We start from the raw sequence: 9,603 nt of genomic DNA on the forward strand, positions 1-9,603 counted from the left end.
GCAGTGGGGCTGGGGAACGCCGGCGGGAACAAAGACCCCCGGGTCGGAGGAGCCTTGCGAAGGCTTCCTTGAACCCGCGGCAGCTTGGGCCGGAAGCGGGCAGGCAGTGTTCGTCTCTCTGCCCTGACTCGAGTGAGCCGCTGGGAGAGGCCGGGGAGACCGGGCAGCCTGCGCCGACCCGGCGTTGCGGCCCAGGCGGGAGCCCTTCCCGAGATGCACCAGGAGGCGGCGGCGGGGACCGTCCCGGGGTCCCCGCCCTGCGCCTTTTGTGTCGCGCCGCCCGTGCGGGGCTCAGAGCCTAGAAATAACGAGTGCTCTTCGGGCAAAGTCCTCTTTCAAGATTTTCCCTCCGCAGTCTCGAGACGCCGGCAGAGTAATTGTTTTTCTCCCAAATTTACGCATGAGGAAATAAGAGTCTTGCTCAAGGTGACATGGAATCAGAAAAGACCCAGAGTCTTGTTAGTCCCAAGAAACGTCATACTATTTATGATGCTTTGATGGCTTTCTCGGAGGGGTGAATTGGCCCTTTTTTGTAGTCACCTCAAAACGCCGTGCTGTTCCGGTGTAAAGCTTAGAGAGCAAACAGCGTGATAATAAGAAATGGGAGGCTTTCCAGCAAGCGCGGGTGACCTGAACATAAGCAAAACTGGTGGCCTCCATGAGTGAATTTGGTAGTCAAACCGAAAACCAAGCTTACAGTGTTGATGCCCATCACTGGGCCAACTAGTAGATTACTTGTAATTGAGACACCGTGATTAGAAGTGTTCTTTGGACCATGCCGTTGAATATGAAATGAACAGGGTGCAATCCTAGTAAAGAAGAAATTAAAAACAATCCTAAGACTGCTTTGTGTGGAAACGGACAGGGTGAATTCTGCCGTATTACAAGTACTTAGTCAAGTGGGACTAAAAAGAACATGTGCTTACCTTTCAGATGGAGGGAACTTCCCATCTTGCTCTGGCTGTAAGTTGTTGGATCCCTCTGAGCATGTGTTTCCTCTAGAAAAGAGAAGACACTCGTTTCAAGGGTTGTTTCAAAGATTAAATTTTATACTGTGTATAGAGACCCTCTCTTGCATGTGTACCTGTCATAGAGCAGATGCCAAGTGCTATCTTCACTCTCCTATCCACCTCCCTTACTAATTTATACCCATAGAAATTAAGAAGTAGTTTTAAGGATCCTGAATAAAACAGGAAGCCGAATTATGAAATTGCTGTTTCCCAGAGTTTTGTTCTTGTAGCTATCCTTCTGGGTACCTATTTTAGGTATCATCTTTCAATATGTTGTCTTTGTTTCATATTTGTATATGTTCATTTTTAGCTCCCTCTTTTTCTACTCATCCCAGTTTTAAAATTCGCTTACTTTGAAATGTATGAAATTCCTTTATACTTGTAATAATTTTAGAAACTTTGGCATTTTCTAAAGTATACTTTCTTCATTGAAGATGCAAAGTTAAAACACCATGGTAAATAAAGTATTGGCCTCTACAGTGCTTTCATTTTCAGGAAAAAGAAAAGAAAAAAAAAGATTCTTGGAAGGACAGATATTTAAAAAAAATCAGGCCCAGCCCAGTTATTTCTTGTTTCTGCACCTTTTCTGTGCCATACCTCCTCTGTGAAGCCTTCCCAGACCTCTTTCTCTGTGCTCTTCAGTCATGCTCACCTCCCAGGACCATAATTACCAATTAAAATGTCTTTTGTCTCCAACTAGGCCTTGGACCTTGTTTTGTTCATTTTTTTTATAGCCAGTACCCACCAGTTCAGAGGCATGCACACATAATAGGACCTTGGTAAATACTGAATTGAATTATGGATAGGATATCCCATTATAGAACTTTAATTCTGTAAGGTTAGAGTGATGGATGAAAATTATTCCCAATTAATATTAGGATTTTAAAATTAATAAACTGTTTTTTAGAAAAGTTTTAGATTTATAGAAAAATTGAGCAGGTAGAACAGAGCTTCTGTGTACTCCTCTACCCTTCCCCACCACCGCATAGTTCCCCCATTATTGACATCTCGTATTAGTGGGGTGCCTTTGTTACCATATGAACCAGTGTCGATGCATTATATTATTATTATAATGCAAAGCTAATAATAATTATTAAAGTCCATATATCATTCAGATTTCCTTAGTTTTACCCTAATGTCTTTTTACTGCGGCAGGATACAGATATCACATGTAGAAGTCATGTCTCTTCAAGGTTCCTCTTGGCTGTGACGGTTTCTCAGACTCTCCTTGTTTTTGATGATATTGACAGTTTTGAGGAGTTAAAATTAATATTATGGTCAAATATTAATATTTTGTAGGATACCTTTCTAGGGGAATTTATCCGAAGTTTTTCTCATGGTTAGATGGTTATGGGTTTGGAGGAAGAAGATCACAGAGGTAAAGTGTCATTTTCATCACATCATATCAAAGGTACATGCGATCATCGTGGTTTATGGCTGCTGATGTTGACCTCGATCACCTGGTAGTGTTTGTCAGGTTTCTCCTTGTAAAGTTTCCCCCCATCCCCTACCCTTTCCATACTATACCTACTCTTTGGAAGGAAGTCACTGTGTGCAGCCCACTCCTAATGAGTGGAATGTTATGTTCCCCCTCCTTTAGGGTGAAATATCTACATGATTTATTTGGAATTCTTCTGTGTGCGAGATTTGTCACTTCTCCCCCATTTATTAAGTCATTCAATTATTTATTTATATCTTTATCTTGTTGCTCAAGTTGTTCTACCTTTGGTCAGGGTAATACCTGTTTATTGTTATAGGGCTGATTTGAAGTTAAAAATGAATGTGGCTAAATGATAATCAGTATTTCTCACGTAATAGGAGAGGAATACAACTTTTCCCCTCATTTGATTAGACTTGCTTATTATCCCTATTAGCCAAAACACAACTATAGGAGAAAAATCCTTCCAAATTTTAATACTGGATTGCCCATCAGACTGTTCCTTATTGCCTCGTCAAGAACATTTTTCAGTAAACTGGCTTTATTTTTTACATGGCAAGTGGTGGTACAATGACTCCTAGTGTAGTTTGGTGCCACTGCCTTGATTTGTGCTAGGGCACCAACAGTTTTAAATACCACTGCACTTTCATCATCAGAGCAAACAGTAACACGGTGAAAAACACAAATGTCTTAATTTATTGTGAAAATTGTTGTGACCTTTTGATCCCCCTGAAAGGGTCTTTGAGACCCCCAGACATCCATGGAACACACTTTGAGAACTGCAGACCTAGTTTCCAAACCAGAGTGCTGGGAGTCATCCCAGGCATTCCTTTCTTCCTTTTTCTGAGCTCCATAATTACAGTTAGCACTTCCTGAGTAAGATGTCGTGAAGCTCTACTCTGAGCTTTTACACTGTATTGACTCCTGTAATCCTCCACCACTGTGAGCCAGGTACTGTTACTGTCACTTCCACTTTACAGATGAGGAAGCCAAGGCACAAACGTGATTTGCCCGAGTCCCATAGTAGAGTCTGGCTCCAGCCCCGCCCCCCACCCCTCGCGGTGCTGCCCCCAGTTACCATCACATCATTCCCAAAGTCTCTTTTTTTCCTCTGCCTTAGTTCAGGACTCCATTCTCTCAACTAGTGCCGTCATCTCCTAACTGGGTTTCCTGACGTGTGTTGCCCCTTCAGTTCTGCCTTACAGTGTATCTCCCCAGCTCTCTTTCTAAAGCACAGATCTGCCCACGCAGCCACCGGCCTGTTATGGATCACTTTGGGTTAAAGGCCAAAGCCCCTAACTTAACACACAGAGCCTCTCGAACCCAGGAAGTCCACCTGGGTGCTGTTCTGCACATCCCTGCCTTCTCACTTCTGGCCTTTGCACCTGTACCTCTCTCCTCCCCACCTCCACTGTCTTCCCTAGCTAACTCCCAGGTATCTGTTAATACGCAAATATGCCTTCTGTAGAAGCTGTCCTGCCCTGCACGAGGGAGGGCTCTTCTCTACACCCTTTCCTCCGCGCTCCCCTCGTTCTTGCGGCTACCACTGCCCTTCCCGGGCTGCTGGGAGCTCCTGGGGGCAGGGGCCGCCTCCGTCGCTGGGACCCTCACGCCGGGCCTGGGGCCTGGCTGACCACAGCGCCCTTTGTGGGATGAATGGCGGGGGCAGTAGAGGTGTGCTCACTGGGGGCGGCCCTCCTAACTAGACTCCAGTAACCGCTGCCTTGAAAGAGCTTTGCAGCTGGCACCTTGGCGGGCCAGCAGGGCCGCGGCTGAGCTCTGCCCTCTAGAGGCGGAACTGTTCCCGGCCTCGGAGACTGCAGAAGCACCACGGAGACTAGGCCGAGAGCGCCGGCCCTGCGGCAGCTGCCCTTGGCCGCCATCTCAGAGGGAGGCCCTTGAGAAGGAAGGCATCGTAGGGTGTGAGAGCTAGAGGGCACCCTAAAGACGATTGGTCCAGCCCCCCTAGGATTCATGATAGTCCACCGTGCGAAGAAAGAACAGGGATAAACGGCAGCGTTGGAAATCCAGAAGCTCCGGGTGGAGGTTGAAACAGGCAGGGGGGCGCTTGATTGGCTCAGCCTGCTCTGGGCCAGGCGCTGTTGTCGTTAACTGCAGGGCGTGGACTGTCCACAAGAGCTTACATTCTACTGGTGTCGGGGACGGAGAACAGATGTGTAACAAATAACTGTCAATGAGCACTATGGAAAAGGTAAAATATTCTAACAGGAGAGAGGGGACTGCTTAAGCTGTAGGGGGTAGGGAGGGATATGGGATGGACTCAAAGAGGAGGTGCTGTTTTACCTAGTGCATTCCTTAATTCAACAAACACTAGGACATAATATGTAATAAGGTAAACAAAAATTCCTGTCCCTTCGGAGCTTAATTCTAGTATGGGGGCGCGGGGCATAGAAAACAAACATGTCAGATAGTATAAGAACTCAGAGGAAAAATACAGGCAGCGTAAGGGAAGTGATGCAAAGTACTATATTAGATAGATGTTCAGGGACCTCTCTGGTGTGACAGCTGAGCAGAGAGGCTGTGCAGTGAGAGAACAAGCCGTGCGGATGAGGAGGAAGAACATTCCAAGCAGGGGAAGCTTGGCATAGTTAATGGACAACAAGGAGGTCAGGATGGCTGGAATGGAGTGCGCAAGGGACAGAGTGGGAGCAGAGGCAGCAGCAGGAAGCGTTTTAAAACGATCAGCGTGGCTGCTGTATGGAGAACAAATTCTAACGGGGATAGTAGAAGCACGGAGACCACTTAGTAAACCAGTCGGTCCAGGTGAAAGACTGTGGTAGCTTGGAACAGGGCGTGGTTGCAGCGTTGCATTCAGGACATATGTTGAAGGTAGAGCTGAAAGGATGTACTGATGGATTAGATGTGTGGGATGGAGACAACCCAAAGGTGAGCACCTAGATGCACGTTTGTCACTTATTGGAATGGGGAACATGAAGGGAAAAGTGGCTTTAGGGCAGGATGAAGTCAAGAGTTGGTTTTTGACAAGTTAAGTGTTAACATGTAGGGAGAAATTTTTATTATAAAAATTCTTAATGTTCAGCAAAATTGAAAGGATTTTATCATGGGCACCCGTATACTCACTACCTAAATTTCATCAACATTCTGCTATGCTTGATCTCTCCGTCTGTCCATCCCTCTTCCAGCCATCATTCCATTTTATTTTTTGATGCATTTCCAAAAAAAAAAGTTGGGGTTATCAATACACTTACCCATTAACAGACTTCAATATTTGTTTTGTTTTTGTTTTTTTTTAATTGAAGTAGAGTTGATTTCTAATATTAGTTTCAGGTATACAACATAGTGATTCAATATTTGTATAGCTTATTTAAAGTTATTATAAAATCTTGGTTATATTCCCTGTACTGTACAATATAGCCTGTACTTATTTATTTCATACATAGTAGTTTCCTCTCCTCTTCCCTCTCCCCACTGGTAACTACTAATTTGTTCTCTGTATCTGTGAGTCCATTTCTGTTTTGTTATATTCATTTGTTTTATTTTTTAGATTCCACATATAAGTGATAAAATACAGTATTTGTCTTTCTCTGACTTATTTCACTAAGCATAATACCCTCTAGGTCTATCCACATTGTTGCAAATGGCACAATTTCATTCATTTTTATGGCTGAGTAGCATTCCATTGTGTGTATATATATATATATATATATATATATATATATATACACACACACACACACATCTTCTTCATCCATTCATCTGTTGATGGGCACTTAGGTTGCTTCCATATCTTGGCTATTGTAAATAACGCTGCTATGAACATTGGGTTGCATGTACCTTTTTGAATTAGTGTTTTCATTTTCTTTGGGTGTGTACCCAGCGGTGGAACTGCCAGATCATATGGTAGTTCTATTTTCAGTTTTTTAAAGGAAACTCCATGCTGTTTTCCATAGTGGCTGCACCAGTTTACATTCCCACCAACAGTACACTGTTGGGTACACTAGAGTTCCCTTTTCTCCACATCCTCACCAACATTTGTTATTTGTAGACTTTTTGATGACAGCTATTCTGACAGGTGTGAGTTGATATCTCATTGTGATTTTGATTTGCATTTCTCTGATGATTAGCCATGTTGAACATCTTTTCATGTGCCTGTTGGCCATCTGTCTACCTTCGTTGGAAAAGTGTCTTTTCAGTCTTCTGCCCATTTTTAAAATTTTTTTTTGATATTGAGTTGTAAGAGCTATTTATATATTTTGGATATTAACTCCTTATTGGTCACATCATTTGCAAATATTTTCTCCCATTCAGTAGGTTGTCTTTTCATTTTGTTGATGGTTTCCTTTGCTGTGCAAAAGCTTTTAAGCTTAATTAGGTCTCTTTTGTTTATTTTTGCTTTTCTTCTTTTTTTTTTTTTTTTTGCCTTAAGAGAGAGATCAAAAAAAAAATGCTGCAGTTTATTGTCAAAGAGTGTTCTGCCTGTGTTCTCTTCTAGGAATTTTACGGTTTCAGGCCTTACATGTAGGTCTTTAGTCCATTTTGAGTTTATTTTTGTATACAGTGTGAGAAAATGTTCTAATTTCATTGTTTTACATGTGGCTGTTCAGTTTTCCCAGCACCATTTATTTATTTATTTATTTATTTTTTGTGGTACGCGGGCCTCTCACTGCTGTGGCCTCTACCGTCGTGGAGCACAGGCTCCGGACGCGCAGGCCCAGCGGCCGTGGCCCACGGGCCCAGCCGCTCCGCGGCATGTGGGATCTTCCTAGACCGGGGCACGAACCCGTGTCCCCGGCATCAGCAGGCGGACTCTCAACCACTGCGCCACCAGGGAAGCCCCCAGCACCATTTATTGAAGAGACTGTCTTTTCTCTATTGTTCAGTATTTGTTTAGTTTTTTTTTCCTTTGAGGTAAAATTTCAATGAAAAGTACAAATCTTAAGTGTACATTCTTAACAGATACACTTGTGTAACCCAAACTCCTGACAAATTATAGAACATTACTGTCACTTCCAGAAAGTTTCCTTTCCCTGTTAATTCCCATTTCCATCTTCCGAGAGGCAGCCACTGCTCTGATTTTTTCCACCATAGATTGGTTTTACTAGTTCTGTACTAGGGAATATTTATATATATATACATATATATATAAATATATATGGATTAATGGAATCTCACATATACACTCTTTTGTGTCTGGCTTCTTTCTTTTTTGTGGACAAGCATATTCATTTCTTTTGGGTAGTACCTAAGAGGGGAATTGCTGGGTCATTAGGGTAGGTATATGCTTTAGTTTTATAAGATAACTGTCAGACCTTTTCCAAAGGCCCATCAACAAAAGAATGCATAAATACATTGTGGTGTATTCATATTATGGAATGCTGTGCTATGGTTAAAATCAAGTAGAGCCACATGTATCAACATGGATAAATTTCAAAAACATAATTTTGGGGGGGGGCATATTTTAGGTCAAAACGTTCAGTATGATACCTTTATATAAAATTTGAAAGCTTGTGAAAGAAATATTATATATAGTTATGGATACTTACTTATGCAGTAATAGCATAAAAGCAAGCTTTGCAAAAATAATCAGTTTCAGGATAGTGGTATCTCAGGTGGGGGCTGGAGAGATGAATGAAGCAAATATGGTAAAAGGTTAAGATTTTATAAAGTTGGGTGCTAGATACATGTTCCTTATATTAATCTCTGTAGCTTTTGGTACACCTTATCTAAGGTGCTGCCCCTGCCCTCTACTTCTGCAGGTGGTGGAGCCTGGGCTGAGCCCGGCTGTGGGAGCAGAGCTGCTCTCTCCCACTCCGTCTCACTCACGCAGCTGCCACGGTTCAGGGGAAGCTCCCCAGAGACCCCAGGTAGGACGGCCGGGCAGACAGCACCCTGACCTGCTCCCGGTTACCGCAGCCTTGCAGATGACTTCCAGACCTGCCTTCCCCACCTCGCTCCTAAATTTAGGTCTGTGACCTGGACCTAGCTCTCTCTCCAATCTCAGTTCCAAACCCTACTTAAAATTGAGTTTATTTTAAAATATCTGTTCTGTTCCACTGTTTGGGGGTTTTTTCTTCAGGAACTCTGACTTTACATTTGTGTTATTTCCTTTGCCTGTCTTCCCTATCACTCCCTCTCTAATGATTTTTATTCATTTCCATTTTATCTTCTTCACTTTTATTTCTATTCTTTTTATCTTCCATGGTGTCCCTTAGAGTGGTGTCTCCTCTCTCTTGTGTTTCTTGTAATTTGGTTTTTGTATATGAAATGTTTTGTATTTATTTTTCTTACACTTATTTAGTAAATCTGCCCATTTCTGTTCCCTGTCCTCCTCTTGTCTGTCACCTTCCGTTCCTTGACCTGACTATCCCTTCCTTGAGTTATTTCTGCTTTGTTAGCTCCCTGCATAGCTGCCGCTGCCTTGTTACATTTTTGAAAATTCATAATAGGATGTTGGGTTAAAATTTTCTTCTGCTTTGTGGCCACATTTCTCTGATGAGTTTTCTTAGTCTGCAGGGAAGTTTTGTTACTCCTTTTCAGATTTTCTTCTGACGGTACCTTTGTATGGATGTTTTTCTTACAGTACCTTTGATTGGATGTTGAGTTATAAGTATTTATCATTTTGGAATGAGTTGGATTTTTCTAAAACAACTATTGGCAAGAGAATCCCATGATAGGAACAAGGGAGCTTTCCTCATTTCTCAGCTCAAGGCTTCCTTCTGTCGGTATGGGGGTGTGTACTTTACTTTATGGCACCTACCTGTAACGGGACCTCCTCTCAATTTAGGATTCTAACGTGGCTCAGCTGAGCTCCTACAACTAGTCTGGAGCTCCGCTGGTTCCTCCCCAGCCACTGGTTTCCAGGCATTCTGCCCCTTCCTGCCAGCCTGCTCTTCTCTTTTTCCTAAGCTGCACCTGTGGGTCCTCCAGGCACTTACGGATTAATTTCTTCCTCTCCCAGTAGTCCTGCCCTCTTCCTTCTTAATTCTGCTCACATCTATTCCCACCCAGGCTGAGCACTCTCCTGAGTTGAATTTTTGCTGAGAATTGCTGTACCTCCACCCTCTGGACTCTTGTGCCATTTCTAGTCTTCCCTGGGGCACCTGCTAAACCGCACGTATGGTTTCCTGTGCTGGTTCGGGGAGGGGGGCAGTGATGCTACACACCATATGAAGT

Source organism: Mesoplodon bidens (assembly GCF_964165515.1).
Source record: "Mesoplodon bidens genome assembly, chromosome: 16".
In the NCBI taxonomy this organism is placed as follows: domain Eukaryota; kingdom Metazoa; phylum Chordata; class Mammalia; order Artiodactyla; family Ziphiidae; genus Mesoplodon; species Mesoplodon bidens.